Source organism: Parasteatoda tepidariorum, chromosome 3 (assembly GCF_043381705.1).
Source record: "Parasteatoda tepidariorum isolate YZ-2023 chromosome 3, CAS_Ptep_4.0, whole genome shotgun sequence".
NCBI classification, from domain to species: domain Eukaryota; kingdom Metazoa; phylum Arthropoda; class Arachnida; order Araneae; family Theridiidae; genus Parasteatoda; species Parasteatoda tepidariorum.
This window is the reverse complement of record NC_092206.1, coordinates 89,868,074-89,886,562: the sequence shown is the minus strand read 5'-3', so window position 1 is coordinate 89,886,562 and position 18,489 is coordinate 89,868,074. Positions and strand designations below refer to the sequence as shown.

At 28.5% G+C, this 18,489-nt stretch overlaps 1 protein-coding gene across 12 annotated transcripts in view; it reads left to right on the top strand.

Annotated features, from left to right (window-relative positions):
* Positions 1–18,489, top strand: part of LOC107450753 (membrane-associated guanylate kinase, WW and PDZ domain-containing protein 1) — a 92,788-nt gene that overhangs the window by 28,058 nt on the left and 46,241 nt on the right. For 3 of the 12 annotated variants that reach the window (XM_071178973.1, XM_071178969.1, XM_043053004.2), the window contains exon 1: positions 12,302–12,477. The exons of 5 other annotated variants lie outside the window; for them this stretch is intronic. The gene's annotated coding sequence lies outside the window, so the exon portion shown is untranslated. Of the gene's footprint in view, positions 1–11,933; positions 12,100–12,301; positions 12,478–18,489 lie in introns of those variants that run through there. 4 more of the 12 variants (XM_071178967.1, XM_043053002.2, XM_071178971.1 and 1 more) reach the window with 4 other exon arrangements.

The window sequence follows — 18,489 nt, the reverse complement described above, 5'->3', positions numbered from 1 at the left end:
ACTTGCGCATGCGCATTGTTCATATTCAACATTATAAAATAATACTTACATAAGTTTAAAATTACTAAATAAATTCATATAAAATCATAATAATACAAATAAACCTCAACAGATCAATTTATTTGGACTAAAATTTATGAAAACCCACAACAAAATGACATAATTTGCTGCCAGCTTGTTGACGTCACAAAACCTAAGACGCTGATTGGTTAAGGGAGAAAAAACTTGGATGGAAAGTAGAACATGCTCTACTATCGTCCAAGAAGTTGGACCAAGTTCTTGGATGTTTGTTTACACGATCAAAGCTCAAAGCAAAACAAGTTTCCATCAATATCAATCAATCTCTGTCCAAGAAATTGGATCGTCTAAACAGGCCTTTATTCGGCATATTTTATATTACTTTTTATCGTCTGCTAAAAACGTTTGACATCTTTTTCATCGCAAATTCTAAAAAGAAAATGAGGTCTGGACAGCGCCCTAAGAAAAAGAGGTTCCAGGGAAATAAGTATTTGAAAAGAGTAAACAATGGAGCAAAGAAGTTTACTTTTGAGACTGTTAGTCAGAATATAAGTGCATCAGCAAAAAAATTAGGAGCAGATAGTTCGTTTTTAAATTATGACTGCACTAAATCTGATTTCCTTGGATATAGACTGATTGACATATCAATTTTGTTTCAAACTTTAGAGGAAAATCTTTGTTGTAAACGTTGCAGTGGTGAAGTAAAAATGAAAGAAGTTTCAACTTCTGGACTTTCTTCTACTTTTAATATTGCTTGTAAAAATTGTGATTCCAAAACTAAAATGAGATCATGTTCGCTCATTGGTAAAAATAATAATGTTCCTGATATTAACCGACGCTCAGTATTAGCCATGCGGTACATTGGGTGTGGTTTATCATCTCTTCAGAAGTTTTGTATAGTGATGAATTTACCAGATCCTGTGACACAAAATGCCTATGACAGCATAAACAAAACACTAGGTAATGCATGCTACTCTCTAGCTGAAAATTCCATGAAACAAGCTGCTGTAGATGAAAAAGCTAAAAGTGATGGTTTGATAGCTGTAAGTGGAGATGGAACGTGGAAGACACGAGGTCATTCTTCACTTATTGGAGTTTGTACTTTAATTGGAGGTGAGTCAAGAAAAGTGCTCGACGTTGAAATAATGTCATCCTTTTGCAAAGCTTGCGACAGCTATAAAGGTCCTAAGTTTGGAGCAAAATATAAACTTTGGTATGCTAAACATAAGAGTGTATGCAAAAAAAATCATGATGGATCAGCAGGCCTAATGGAAGTTTCTGGCATGATTAAGATGTTTAAACGTTCAGAAACTGAAGGAGGCCTGATTTATAATCAATATATCGGTGATGGGGATTGTAAGACATTCACTGCAGTTAGCAAAGAAAACCCATATGGTCCAAATCAAAGTCTTGAAAAAATTGAATGTGTGGGACACATTCAGAAAAGAATGGGGACAAGGCTGCGAAAGTTGAAGGCCACACTAGGCAATAGAAAATTGTCTGATAAAAAAACAATTGGCGGAAAAGGCCGTTTAACGGATGCAGTAATAAAAAAATTGACCCTATTTTATGGAAATGCAATTAGAGGGAATTCAAATAGTGTCTCTGATATGCGTAAAGCAATTTGGGCTGTGTGGACACATACTTGTAGTACTGATGTAGAACCAATGCATTGGTTTTGTCCTCAGGGCCCAGAAAGCTGGTGCAAATATAATGTTGCTTTACATGCGAATTGTTTAAATACTTTCACACACAAAAACAATTTGCCAAAAGCTGTAATGGAGGAGATTAGACCTGTCTTTAAAGATTTGTCAGATGTGAAACTTCTAAGACGGTGCTTAGGTGGAAAAACCCAAAACGCTAATGAGTCGTTAAACTCAATGATATGGCGATTCAGTCCAAAAACCATTGGTTCTGGCATAACAATAGCTAAAATAGCTACATACATGGCAACATGTGAGTTTAATGATGGTCCAAGAATGATTATCTCTTTGTGTCATGCTCTCGAACTTAAAACAAGCAGTAAAATGATGCTAAGTTGTCAGATGCAGAACATCACTCGTATTAACGTTGCTGAAAAACGAGCATCTTCAGCTAGCTATGAAGCACGTAAGGCCAAAAAACTGAAAACTGCAGCTCAAAATGAGCAACTTATACAAAAAGAGGGTGAAAGCTATGCCTGTGGAAGTTTTTAACATGAATTTTAATATAATTCACAATTTTTAGAGTAATTTTTGTCTTTAACTTGATTTTTCTCAAAAGTGAAATTTTGAGCTTGCGCGCATGATTTCTTGAAAACTATTTAATGTATTTTCATGAAATTTTGTACACAACTTTATATTAACCTATTGAACAACTTATACATCAATATTTAATTATTCCCCATTTTGAAAAAATTTTAGGATATTTTTAATAAAAAATTTTTGAAAAATTTCATTTTTTTGAAGTTTTAATTTTTTTAAATATATTATTTTTGAAACAAATGTTGCAGAATGATGTATAACTTCTAGATATAACATTTGTTCATTATTGTAGAACTGATGTATTAAATTTGCATTGAAACTTAGCTTGTCATCATGCGCACCGCAATATCCATGTTTTTCAAATTTTTGAAATTTCCTGCTTGCATTTTTTAAATTTGCAGAAAATATATACCATGTTTGATTATTTTAAAGATATCAAATTATTGCTTCAAATGTTTATTTTCATCAGTTCAAATTTCAAAATGCCACTTGCTTTAGTTTAGAAATTACAGCAATTTCAAATGTTGTCGATTTATTCATGATTTTTGTCTGTCGAAGGGTCGTGAGACCCCTTAAGTTTTGTCTTCGGCAGAAGATTCTTCCATTATTCGTCCGAAATGAATATTCTGCGTTCAGCAGTATAGGCTAACTACCAAATATTTGTATGTTGCATCTCTAATTTAGAAGCACCAATTGCTGTTTATTTTTGAAAATTAAATTTTTTTATTATAATTTTACAGTGCCGAGCATAATATTGTATCTTTTTTACAATTTAAAAACTCCTTGAAAAAGTTCTTTTCAATAACCGGACCCTATTTGCACAAATTCATAAAAGCGGACCCTGGTTGAAAGAATGTGGGTAATTTTTTCACAATTTCGCGAAAAACGGACCTTTCACAAAAAGTCTGGACAGACCCCTGATATGTAATAACGCTATAAAGACAAAAAGGATAAACAAGAGGGATTAACGAAGGAAGACAATTAAGAAAAATAAGAGTGTTATCTACTGCTCATAAGCTGCAAGTACATAGATCTCATAAAATGACTGCAAAATATAGAGAAAACATGGAAAAATATGTAAGTTTTTTTTTAAGGGAAAAGAAAAATTATTCTAAAATTTTTTTAAAAAATATTAAAGAAAAAACAAAATGAGGAAAAGATATAATCTTGTGATTAGCTCACACAATTGTATCCGAAAATAGTGCTTTCTAATATTGTATTAGTATCGCCAAAACAAAATATACATCAATGTAATAGTCTGAGGAGCACCAAGAAACTAAACGAAAATATGATTTTTAAAGCAAAAAATGTGAAATAAAACAAAAAATGCAAAATTAAAATAAAGAAAATACAGAATAAAACTCTAACGTATAAAACGATTTGCGAATTTAAAATGTTTTTGTAGCAAGTTTTCCAGATTATAAAATTTGAAAATAGAAGTGTAAATGGAAGATAATGAAATCAACTTACATCGCATTGTTACTGAACTGAAGTACAAAAGCAGTCTTTGTTAGCCCAAATTTGGATGTTCGCAAGGTAATAATATTATACTGGATAATTAAAAGTTTATAATCAATAAGGCTGAATTTTAAAGTTTTTTATGTTCGTTATTTTTAGAAAACTTACTAACACTTAATAAAAAATTTAAAAAAATCTTAATTAGATAGTTAGCAACGGATTTGCCCGAATTGGATCTGCACATGGAAAAAATTTAAATTTAGTTAACAAAGACATTTTAAATTATAACATACAATTCACTCAATGATTTAATAGAGCATTTAATTACATTAGTTGGATATCCATAGTTTTTTTTAAATTTTGAAGAGTTCGTCCATTTGTTTTTTCGATAAATAAGAAATTTGTTTTCATTCTATTCATTTGAATAAAAATGGTATGTAAATAAAATAAATGTTTTTAGAAACATTAAAATTCCATGTAATTAGTCTGTTTATATTAAATTTAAAATAATATGTTTTGTCATATAAATCAACAATGCAGATATTCTCTTCTTTTTTAATACTCAAATCCAAAAAATTAAAATTAATATTATCGTTATGATTACGAAGCAAGATTAATTCCTCGTGGTAAATATTATTTTAAAAAAAGTTGTATAATTTTAAAAATTGAAGATAAATTTTTTTCATAATAGTGTAAAAAGAAGTTATCTAAGAGTGATAAATAATTAGATCCTTGTGGTATTCATAAAAAGGTAAAAGACATTCACATCCTAACAAATTTAAGTTTGAAGACAAGTTATAAAGGACCTAGCTTCAGAGTTCCCAAGTCCAGAAATTAAGAAATTTCTAATTATGAGTGGTATTTAAAAAGTGTCATTCATATATATATATGTGTGTGTGTGTTTCATGCAATTTCACCTTTATCAATCTGAAATTTTTTTTTTCATAGTAAAGATAATTATTAAAAAGACAAAAATTGATTAGAATTTTCCTATAATCAAAATCGCTATTGAGGATATTTTTATATTCACAGTAATTTATAAATTTTGAGCAATCATATTTAAGCAAGTAAAAAATCAAAAGCGTTAAATCCAAAAAATTAAAATTAAATTTCACGGATCACTATTGAGGACACTGAGACTAAAAACTTCGAGGCTTGTATAATTCAGACAGAGTCAAATGAGACAAAAAACGATGATTAGAAACACCATCGAATTTCTTTCCGCAAGTAAACTGGTTTTGATGTATTTAATCCCAGTCTTCTCAACGCTGATGTGTGAAAAAAATTTATTTTTATTTTTTTTATTTTTATTTTTTCTGCTATAATTATTAATCAGTGGCGACTTCATGTTCATATATCTTGCTATTGTCGACAAGAATTTTAAATATTTATGCATTGAGAGCGGTGACTAAGGTCACCTTTTGCTTCCTCTATAGTAGGTTTCGGTGTCTTTAATCTTACTAAATAGCCAGGGGTCTGTCCAGGCCGAATTTACTACCGTTTAGCGGTACCTTCACAAATTCAACTTTAGGAAAAACGGTAATTTCACAAATTCAATTTTAGGAAAAACGGTAGTTTCACAAAATACTTTCTCTTAAATTTTTATTTTTGTATCCCTTAAGAAACGATAAATCCATATTTTTGTGTTGATTTTTTAGTATAATTTTTAATTTTTCACAAATTATGTCTAAATTTTCACAAAATAGGTACCTCTCAGAAAAACCTAGACAGACCCCTGATAGCTGTGCAATATCTCTGATTTGTGAAGGCTTTGTTTTTACAATAAAATAATTTGTGCCCAAATTAATCCTGAAAAGATTCTGGTTATTAAATTCAGATATAATAATCTTCCAAAAATTCATTAGTGTCGAATTTGTCAAGCAATTTTGATACTTATTTGTATTGTTATAAATTATTGTAATAAACTATTTTTCTGAACAGAAAAGTCAATGTTCTATTGTTTGTAATAACATGCGTTTTTATAAAATCGTTGCAAAGTAAGACGAAAATTTTGATATCATAATTAATTTAGCTCTCTGAACAATACAGAATTAAAGCATTGTTATTTTTCACTACTAACTACAAACCATATTAAATACTATTTCCTTGTTATAGTTATTATTTCCTTCTATAATTTTAATTATTTTCCGGATTATTCCAAATTCAATTATTGTATAAAAATATTATTTCCTTCAAGTGAGAAGATCTATTTTGATGAGTTGAATTTCTGACCCAAATATTTCGTTTGAAAGAAAGCATTTCGAATTAAACGGTGCGTGAAAAAAAAAATTCATGAACAAAATACAATTCTGAAAGTGAGCGGCTCCTGTACATTTCCTGCATTTTTTTCATTTCTGTTAGGTTACAGAATGAATTTTGGGAAGGAGAGAAACTTATTTGAAATTTTTTTTTCTTCTCTGGAAAATGGAAAATAAATTAAATTTTTCTCTCTCAATTTATCACCGAGCAACTGTTGCAAAATGAGTTTTCTAAAATGAAATTTTATTTTTTAGTTGTTGGAGGAAGTTAACTGTAATGGTTTTATTTCAGTTTTTGTGGGGGCTGGATTATAAAATGTTGTCCATATTTTTGTGGCCTGATTTTAGACCATGAATTAATAATGTGGTGATTTCTGATTAAATTCTTCAAAATTGTTTTGATTGATTCAAAAGTATCAAAAACAGTTATTTTTCACAAAACCGTCCTATCTCTTTTCCAATATTTTAAAGGCATGATATTGAATAGAAAATTTACCTTTATCTCCGATATAAAGTAGACATATATGTATTTGACGCAATTTAACTGGATCTCAAATTGAATTTCTATTGCTAAAGTAGAATTATTAGTTTTAATTAATTATGCTCATAAATAATTTTATCTGTTGCGTTAAAGATTTAATTTCGAATTACAATTCCATTTTGAACAAAATTAAATAATGGCTCCAAAGGATAATCAACGTTTTACTAATATTGTTATAAAAGTGCAAGAATAATTTTTAAAAGAGCAAAATTATAGAAAAAAACTACTTTTCAGTTACTATTAATGAGCTACTGATGATTACTTTCAAACTATTAATGAGCAGTTTTCGAGGTAATTAGTATTAATTTCAATAGTGTTTTTTTTATTTTAAACCCTTTCAAGACCGGGATCAAATTTATGTGATCGCACTATTCTCCCTTCACGGCTCACCACGATATCACATATGAAATGAGCCTTTCGGACTCTAGCGGCTCAAGATGATCTCAGTTCGGTATTCTCATATTTCCTCACTCTCATATTTCATAGTACGAAGAAACTCAGAGCATGCGGGCTTTGGGAAGCGCTTCGTTCTCCTTCCAGTCCCTTACGAAGTTAATTCAATTAGAAGTAATCAATTTAATAACTTTCGAGAAATAATACACTTAAGCTAACATTAGAGAAGAAACTATTTGGCTTATAAAAAAAAATACGTTTTACCAATTGAAGTGTATTTATGCGGCAAAATCGTTTTCATGGTGATTCAGGGAACCGAGCGTTCGCCTTCCAATGAGGTGAACTGAGTTCGAATCCCAACTATGGCTGGTCGATACGAATTCCACACCCGGTGCGCACCGACCACGGTGCTGACGTAAAGTATCCTCAGTGGTTGACAGACCATGGGTTCGAGTCCCCTTGCCGTTAGGCTGATCGTGAGAGGTTTTCCTCTCCGTGTAGCGCAAATGAGGGTTAGTTCCATTAAAAAGTCCTCCACAAAGGCAAATTTCTCTCAATACTTTATCCAGGAGTTCCCTTGTCTTCTGGATTGGGTTCAAAAATAAAAGGCTACAGAGTTGAACAGGAGTAGTCGTAAACACAAAAAATGGGTCTGCGGTTCAACGACGAAAATATAAAATTCTTTATTTTTAAAATATGCAAAGAAAAAATTTTTTTTTTTTTATTTAGCCTTAAAAACAAAAGCGTTATTTTGAATTTTTTATTTTGGGGGTTTGGAGATTTTCGAAAAAAAATATTTTTTTAATTTCCTCATGGCACACATTATTAACAGATAGGATTAGATTTGTCATGAACATTATGAATCAAAATTAAACTGTGTTCTCCCCTTATATATAAAAAATCGTGAGCTCTAATGTCTCAATTTTTGCATTATATTAGTGTTAGGAATAAAACTTTTTTCAACTTTAATTTGTTCAAAAATATTTAAATTCTAATTCGTCTTGTTGTGTTGTGTAACACGATTATTAAAAGATAGCTAATGTCTGTTTATCTGTTTTTCACTCCCCCGCAGACCGTAATTGTTATTTTAGTCAGCACTGATTGTGCCCATTCGATATTTTCGAGGCCTTGATAAATATAAATCTTGTATCACAATATACTCATCTATCAGTTCCATAAACTTTTTTTTTAAATCATATTTATAAAAAGATTTCATTTCAGAGTTAGAAAAAAGGCTGGTTTATTTCTGTTATTATTTTTTAATATAGGGGCCGTTCAAAAAGTACGTACATCCCGAAGGGGGTGGAGGGGATTTGCTATTATGTACGGTTTTGTACGATGGGGGAGGGGGGGAGGTATTATACAAAGTACGTACTTTATAAACATACACCATATTTAAATTTGACTTTATCCTACACCCTCCCTAAGTAAATATTTAATTTTATTTAAAACATAATTATTTTAATTTTTATGAAAAAGGGGGGTAGACTAATAAAATGTACGTACTCCAAGGGGGGGGAGTAAGACCTTATGTACGGTAATGTACGAAGGGGGGGGAGGGGTTTAAAATTTCTCCATTTTTGTGTACGTACTTTTTGAACGGCCCCATATTTAAGAATAATAAAATAAATAAATATGATAGTTTTTTTTTTATACATAAACAACTCAAAAGAAAAATCTTTCAGGCTAAAGTCGAAAGGATAAATAAAAAATTGAATGATTAATTTTTATTATTATTCTAAGTTTCGACTAGATATCCCTATAGTGCCCTCCGTTCCTATTTAGGGACGGTTTAACCCCTAAACGCACAGATTTTTTGAAAAAAACCGGCCAAAAAATTCTTTTTTTTTTTTAAGTGTAAAAAAACACACCTTATATTAAAACACAAATTGTTATTTTCAATTCTCGATTATATGAAAAAAAATCAGCGTGATCAAAAATCAGTGTGAAAAATTATATCAGCCCCGCTCGAATTACCTCGAGTGTGCACTGTTTGGCCTGTTTAGCGCGCTCGAATTAACTCCAGCGCACAAGTTAAGGGGTTAAAAAGAAAAAGTTCAGACGAATTATTTTTTCGACACAGAAAACTTTTCTTTTAAATTTATTTAATGGCAGCAAGTATCATGTGTGTCTTTTTTACATTCAAATTCAACTCTGAAGCAAGGAAAATTTTCCGATATGTTCTGCTAAAAAAATTTTTTAGTTTAATATTTTATGAATTAATTTGTACCCGACGAATATCGTAGTTAATATCATTGTAAGAATTTGTTAAATTTTTGCATTGCATTCCAAATTATTTATTTATTTTATTTATGAAAACGGTTTTTGGAAGTTCTTTTTCTTGGTAATACTTGCACTTGGTGTCGTCATAATTTTCTGGGGAGCAAATTTTTTTTATACTAATACTAGATATTGCCTAATTCGAGTGTAGGGATTTCTTGTCCCAAAACTGCAGATTTTTTTTAATGACATTTTAAGTACATTTTTTTGGTAAAATGTACAGGTTTAAAAACGTTATACAGGACAGGAGGTTGCAGAAAACGTTAACAGTAGGTCGCGTAAATGTTGCGACAAACTTCTAGGGGAGTTAGGGTACATCATCAAGATTAAAATTGCATAAAAACCTATGCCCGGAAATGTCGTCGTACGCGGCTTGGAGCCCTTCCCTATTATGAACTATTTCTTCGTGTGCATCTGAACAAGTCAATATGGAAGCTTTCCTAGCTGGTTATGGCGACATTTCTCATGCATGGGTTCCTATCAAGTTCCAATGTACTTTTAATCCTGATGATGTGTCCGATTAACGTAACGATCAAGTAATGTTTGTCGCAACATTTACTTGACCTTCTGTTATTTGTAGCGTTTTTAACTGCATTTAGACAAAATATTAAGTTTTAAAAAAAATTGTCGTTTAGAGTGCGAAAACGATTGCAGTTATATAATCAGCGACGTGATAATATCCAAGTTTCGTTCAAAAACCTCATGCAACGGAAGAAAAAAAAATTTTTTCCCTAATATATTTATGATTTTTTATTCAGTAATATTTTATATGTAATATATGAATGATTACTGGGAAAAAAAATTGTGACATGGGTATTAATTGTTTATCATGTACTAGAAAATGATAATATAGATTTGTTTATAAATCCCATTTTAAATTACATCTTATAATCCATGCAATTTAAATTTCTAGATTATCATTCTAATTAAGCATTAATTTAACTTATTCCTCCCATTTCAACAATCAAAATTTTTGTCGCCTTTTATGTTATGAAGAATATTGAATAAGAACTAAAGATGTTAATTTCGAAGTAAATACGTGATTCGGGATTCTGATTCTATTCCATCTGATTTAGGATTTATGTTTAAAAAAAATTGGGAACACTTGCTTTACAACCAAAAGAACCTATTGGTATAGTGATGTTACTGATATCCAGCCAGCGCCCAACATATTGTGTCATCTATCCTATAAATCTGTTCAATAATTTTCAATAGCTGAATGTAAGAATTTTTTTTCTGGACATCATGGGACCCTCAGAAATTATGTGCTTAGAGATAAATTACTGTAAATATTTGTCATGAATTTAAAAAAAATAACTTTAAAAAAAGTGAAAAAATACGAATAATGGAATTCTATTTTCTGAACATAACTTTTATACAAAATGAGTTAAGTTTTATTTTGTATCATAAAGTTTCTTATAAAAAAAATTTCTTACACAAAAAAAAAAAAAGAAAGAAAAAAAAAAGAAATATCGTGTAGACAGGAAGGAAGGTGAAAAAATTAATTTGAAAATGTATTCAGTTTTAAATTTATCTAGAATATCTTAACTGCATCAATAAAAATTTTAAAAGTATTATTAATAAAATGAATAAGAATTGGAGTGGAAAAATTAAATACCATGGAAAGTAGTTTGTTTAAACTTTAAAAAAATGCCTTCAACTTTGAAAATTATATAATGGAAATATGGAAAAGTTTCCTACTGTATATTTATAATTTATTGACTGAGTAGAATAAATCAGAAAATTTTTGTTTCTTTTTCCCCCTCCTCTTTAAATCAAAAAACGTTAAGAACCTGCTGGCTACTTTTTTTTATTTAAGTATCTTTGTTGACATTAATTCCATGGATGTTTTCAAACCATTGATCAGAGTGCCAGACAGACATATGTCTTGCATTAAGTGCTGCCCTCTGTTGGAAGCGTCTGAGGAAGAAAGAAAACAAAACATAAGGAAGGTCTTGCTAGATTTGGCAAGATTTCGCATTTAGAAACTTTTATTGAACTTTTAGAATTTCATTCCTGTCTTTAAAATTATTCATGTACAATTTTTATAATCATCATTTCTTTTGATATTTTTAAAAGGAAATGCTGTGCAATAAATGTTCTGGCCATTAAATAGTGCAGATAAGAAACTCTGAAATAATTTTTTTGTCACAATATTAATTATTTAAAGAATTTAGCAATATTGTTACACGAAAAAAACTGTTTCTGTGATTTAGTAATAGGTTCTTTTTTTTTTCTTTTTTTTTTATAGAAGCCCAAATAAACAAAATTAATTAAAAAATGATATTTTTAGTTTTTAAATAAAAATCGGAAAAATAATATCAGAGTTAATATTAGTAACAGAAAAGTAAAAATATAATAAGACTTAAAATTAATATTGAAAAAAAAAAGGAAAAAAAATGCAAATTGATAAATAGTAGTCGGGAATTTAACAGAAGTTTATTTGAAAAATTTTTGCAGTTTTATTCAACCTTTTAGTTTACTTTGATTTGTTACTTTGTGTGTTTTTTGTTCAGATAAAACTTTTTTTTATTTTTTACACAAATTCTTATCTTATAACTTTTCTTCCATTTTCCTTTCTTCTTTTTTTTTGTTGTTGATAAATTTAGATAATTCACTTAAAATTTTGAATAATCTTATTAAATAATAAAAAATAAAAATCGTAACAAATACAGAGAGGAAAATATTCTTAAAAAAGTGTCGCCAAGGAACGGGTTTGGCATAGAATCTCCAATAGTGTTTGTTTTAGAAACTTCTCATCAACTTCTTGCAACCCTGTTATCGTATGCATCTAATGTTTAGATTCGTGATCATGTGGGGATAGAATTTTATAATACTTGATCAAAACTTGTCACTTTTTGTTGGATTTACAGTATTAATCTACTTTATTCTGTATAATCACTGTATCGTAAGTTAACACCTTATTTATATGTTACAATTTTATAAATATTAAGAAAGAGTAAAATCATCCTTTCAATAGGGTGCTTTTGTTCCCTCTATTTGAATGGGACACTTGACACGGCGTTCTCAAAATGATGAAAAATTTTTTTTTGATAAAACTCTTATCATTGAACTTTTGCCTTTATATTAACAAAGATATTTTATGCATCGACTAAAAGTTGTGAAGTTTTGTGGTAAATTTTTTGTTGCAGTTGGAAACGCCTCATAACAGGATCGTTTTATTACTTCTTTATGTAGTTGTAATGGCATGATCGTAAAAAAATGTAATGTGATATATTTGTTTTCGAATATTGTAGCGTCCGCATCCGATTTTATTTTTGTTAAGGTAAATTTTTCTTTAAGTTTAAATAAGTTATTGAAGTTGCTAATTGAATGTCAAGTTTAGTTTAAAATATATTATGTGTTATACAGTTTTACTAAGTTTTTTAAGTTGTGATTGTTTGAAGTAATTAATTGAAAATGTATAATTATCTACATTGCATTTAACATTTATTAGTTTTCTAAATTATGAGCAGTTCAGGTAATTATAAGTTATATTTTTATAATTATGTTAACACAATTACTTGTGACATTTATTATTTTGTTTATTATTTTACATTGACATTATTTTATTTTTAAATTATGGATAGTTTTATTCAATTATCTGACGAGTATTTTATTATTTTATTTAAGACACAAGAAATAGTATGTACTGTTAAATTAAAATGTTAATAGTATATAGCCCAAAAATTTAGAAAAATGCATTAAGAAAAAGTTGGAATATGAGTATGGTAATCATTTATAATGACTTGTATAATTTTTAATGATTAATTTTTTTGAAGTTTTTTATTCATAACAATTGTTATCTGAAGCTTAATATTGCATTATAAGAGTGATATTCTGGAATTTGTTTTGAGAATCACTTTTATACTATGTCTCTTGGTTTTAATAAGGAAAATATTCCTAGAACTGAGTAATATTAATGGAATTTGATAAATTTGTAACATTCTTGTATTCTGATTTTAATTAAAAACAGCACACTTTCTTTAACATTTAGGTATAGAATCTAGAATCCTTAAATCTAGAAATGTTCTGTTTATCTAAATTTAGATATATCTGAATTTATTTACATTTCCATAAAAACTTTAGTTAAAAGTAATATGTGTCCTTCTTGCAATATTAGTTAATAATGTATAAAATTTTATTTATATAATGTATAAGTAATGAATTATAAATAGATATATCAGTTAATGATTTTATTATTCGTTTTACTCACTAAATATAATTTATTAAACATCTGTGTAGTTAATTAAGGTTAATTCCTGAAAATTATTAATGCTGTTGTGATTAATTATATTGAAGATAATTTTAAAGTTATATTAATACTTGATAAAAAAAAAATTATCTACTTAAATATTTAATTTAACTGTAATATTGTAAAACTTAAAAAATTTTAATAACCAAAATGAAAAAAAAACATAATGAAACAAGGATGCATATCAACATTATTAAAATTAAAATTTTTAAATATTTATACATGCTTGGAAATTTATAATTAAATTTGTTAAAATCTGGAGAAGGCTGTAAATATTGAATATTTATTTACTATAAATAAAAGTTTTTTTTCCCTAATTATTTACCATTATTTAATATATACTGGTGAATGAAGTTTGAAATGAATATATAATTTGAATGAATGTTTGAAATGAATAATCACTAAATATATAATTTAAATGACTGTTTTGAATATTTTCTTAATATGTAATACCAATGATTATTTGAAATTTTATAAATATGAATTGTAATAAATGAATGAATTTTTAAATGAATAGATTTTAAATATATAATTTGAATGAATATCTGTGTAAAGTTTGATATTTTTGCAAATATATTTTGAATGGAAAAAAAAATAGCATGCATAATTTGCACTGTTTGTTGTTGCAATTTGGACTATATATATACTAAGTCTTGTTAAGTGCCACTGCTTGGTATACATTTCCATGGAATGCCCTACATCAGTGTTTTTTTAAAGCCAAGAGTCACTGCCCAGCATACATTTCACCGTTACTCCACTCCGGACACTGATGTTTCGTCTAATCTATCCTCAGCAAATACTAAAATATCGAATAAATATAATAATGTCAACAAATAAATTAATATCAAAACGGATGTAATAAATAATTTGGATATTCGCCTAAGCGACTATGTGATTGTTGGCATTCTTTTGATTTCAATAATTTATGGTAGCATATAAATGAATTATATCTAATTGTACCATTTTTATTCAGTTGAAAGATAGGGAATAGAAATTTCTATTTGTCTTTAAGATTACAAACATCACAATTTAACTGGAGTATGTAACTTTCTTCTTTTAAAAACCATATACATGGAGTTTTTTCATGTTTTTGTTTGGTAGGGGGGGGGGAGGTTATGGTTTTTGACATATTTGCTTTCTGGATCAGCACAAAATGGATGCCTAAAATTCAAAACATTTTTCTTCTAGTCTTATGATTGATTTTGTTCAAAATCTACATTTTCAATATTAATGGTAACAGTTTATATACATCCTTTTATTAGAAAAATATAGTATCATGCTCTTATATTGATTTTTTTAAGAAATGCATATTGATTGAACTGTAAAAATTTTTAAATGTGAGTGTGGTCTAAAAATGTTAAAATTTTATTATTTATTTTATTATAATTTTTTTAATAAACCATTTATTGTAGAAATATATCTAAACATGCAAGCTATAAAATTCCGTAGTCTTCAGAGTTGCACCGAGAATACAAACTTGTGATTTGGAGATGCCTTTTATACCTATACCTAATTTGGTTATATTTAATGTTTTGAGAGTCATGAATTCTAATCCAATTAAAAAATATTTATCGATGAGGTTATGAAAAAGTTTCTTTTGTGCTAAGTAATTACCAATTTTTGATGTTATAAATATCGTATCTTAAATTGTTATTATTCTTTTGAATTTTAAAAAATGGTAATTATCGTGTAAAAATTTTAATTAATTACGTATATTTTCATTATGTATTCTTTAAGCATTTTTCAGTTTATTTTTATATAGTTATTAATATTAATTAATATTATTAGTCATGAATTTTAGTTACTAATCTTAGTATTTTAGCATGGAAATGGTAGAAAAAGTAACAAGGGAAAGGAAAATGTAACAAACATAATATTTAATTCACACTTTGATGCTGGGCTTAATATGAATAATGATGTATTGATATTAAATGTTGGTGACAAAAACAATCAAGTACAATATTGTTGCAAAACGTTTGACATGAGGGTCAAATGTGGCTCTTAACCCTTATGAGACCGTGGGAAGTATTAATTTATTATTTCGCACTGGTTAATTTTTAAATGGTGTTCTTTTTTAATATTTATTAAAAAAAAGTTTAGAATCAACTTTACATAAATCTGAGTAACAGTAAAGGTTAGCATGGGGTCAAGAAGAGATGTTGACCCTGGGATGCTATTTTCTCTTGTGCGTTAAGCATTCATTTAATATCTAATTTAACCCATTAACAAATTTATTAATCTGTTATTTTCCCCTCCCCAAAAAAGGTCTTAAAAATCAAATTAATTTTAGGAAGTAGACTAAATGAATTTCTTTTTATAAATTAATCTCAGTCCGCAAAAAATATTCTAATATAGTTTGAGAAGATAGCTCCATGAAAGGTTAAATAGTCGATAAATGATTAAATTTGCGGATTCTGCTATGATCTGTAGTACTTGTCTTGCTTCGGGGCTTTTGCTAGGGATGTAACGAATAGTGATTTGGCCGAAGTACCGAATATTCGGCTGAATATATACATATATAATTAGATATTAAGATAATTATAAATATTTGAAACAAAATTTTAAAAAGACTGAGTAGCAGCCTATTTTAAACAAAACTTTAATGGTAAAGCTGGAAAAAAATAGATGGATAAAAAAATATCCTCTTAGTTTTTTAGTACAAAACTTTACATACTTAAAATAATATTCAGTGCTATCAGAAAGATTCTTATAAAAAAGATTGCGTACAAATGCAAGACAAAAATTTTTTTAAAGCTGAACCTCTCAGTTTTCCAATTGCTGTACTTTGAAAACAAAAAAAGAAAGTGAATATAGTCTAATAGAAATCTTCCTAAGTGCCGCGTCATATTAAAAACGAATGTTTTTAAGAAAAGAAAAATCTTGATCGAGACCAAAACAAAGTAGCTCTTAATGTTTAAAATAAAAATTTAAACATTAAAAATCTCAATTTAACTTTTTCACATTGCCGTATTTTCAACAAAAAAAGGACCCCAAAAGAATAACGTGTATTAGAAACACTCTTTAAAAACGCTGTGTCATAGTAGGACAATAAAAACGCTGATAAAAGGAAAAGTTAATAAAAAAGCAAAATTGAAACAGATTTTTTTTCTTCTTAGTTTTGAAATGGAACTTTGACGTTGAGAATCACACTTTTACCTGTTATCTCTCTACCATATAGAGAAAAAATTACAAATAAAGAATTAAGTCAATAAGAAACGCTCCGTTAAAATGCTGCGGTACAGCAAAAACGAAATAAACAAAGTTCTCATTTCGTGAAGGGAAAAAAAAAGTGTTTTAAAAATGACGAATTAAACTTTCCGGAATACAATTTTGAAAAAATCAGCAATATAAAACTTATAGTTCTGTATAGGGTAAACTAGTTTCAATTCGTCAAGTTTCGCTTTTCTATTTCTTTTTCAGAGCATAAATTAAAAAGTTTTAGAACTTAGCAAATATGTGTAAAAACTTTCTGAATAATGTATAGTAAAAAACACGATTTTAAATTATTCTTTATTAAAATATTTGGCAAAAGGAATATATATATTGCACGATAACCCTAAGTTAAAATTGTTATACATCGAACTCCACATTCTGATTTTGTGTATTATACTTCCATTCAAACTGCACAACTTACTGAGTCATTTTGGAATGGGGTGTCGTGTTAATTCTGCTAATGAAATATTTAACCCATTACGTGATTCTGGAGACATGGCTCTGCACTTGTTCCGCCCTATAACACTGATGAAGACATAGTGATAGGTCAACACCCGTTATTCATCGAAAAGGGACCGCTTTACCATCTCTGCGCTTTGTTTTCTTTTCTTTTCTTTTTTCATGCATAAAACATGCTTTTTGTTCTTACCTTCAAAAATGCTTACTTTGCGAAATACCATTTTTATATTAATGACGATTTGTATCGTACTGTTTGCTGAATTTTATTGGACTCTGTACGCCGATTTATTAGATTTGTGTTCTTAAATCTATGCATCCAAATCCGGATTTGTAAGGAATGGGAATAAAATGTGACATGGATTTGTTTGTTTGGCACTTTATTTCTAAATTGGATTTATGGCTTTTGTGCTCTTAAATAACTAAATTGGCTTCTCCACTAGACTGCTGCAACTTTTCCAGATAAAAAATGAAGGTTCCACGACTACCGTGTTGTTTTCATCCCGCCATTTAGTTTTCTTTTCTTGCCTTGATTATGTCGTATCAAGTCAACAGAAACATAAATTGTTTGAAGAGAAAACAATAGATATCAGTTAAAGAAATTGACTTATCCATAGAACAGTATTTTAAGAGTAGTAGTAGATTTTTCTTTAAATGGATAAAGCCATTTAGTTTTTATGAGAATTTTTACCTTTTTTATTTATTATTTTTTTTAAATTTTTGATCATTGTTATTATATTGCTCTGTTTTAAACTTAGTCTGGCTCTGCCAAACTATACGATGAAGATGTTTTAATTGGAGGATTTGTAATAGATTTCCCTTCATTTTCATCCTTTTGACCAAAAGTTACAATAAAATCTACAAAAAATCATCGATTTAAAAGAAAGAAAAAAATTCAATTTGCGATGATATTGACAAGTGCAGCTGTTCCGGAAATTAATATACATACATATCATATCTAGGGCTATTGTAGCTTTCTTATTTCGCCCAGTGGACGAACATTATGCTGTAAATGTTTAATTGGTTTGTCAACGTCTGAAATTTTAATATGATGTTATGGATTTAATTAATAATCTAGTTCACTGTATTTAATATGTAGATTTATTGTGATTCATGCATTAGGGTTGTTTATGAACGATTCATAATCCTTCGTCTCCGTAGGTCCGAGACGATATTACGAAAAGAAAGTTTTAGCCGTGAAGAAGAGCCCAATTTCCATTCTAAACATTCATCGAACACCGATGTTCTTTCATAACTTAGCAGCCCTGACCCTTTTTTTCCACCTAATGAATTATAATTTTTTTTTTTTTTACTCTCTTTATTCTCTTCATTAGCTCAATGTTTATTTGGCGTCCGCACTGTTGGCGATTTTCC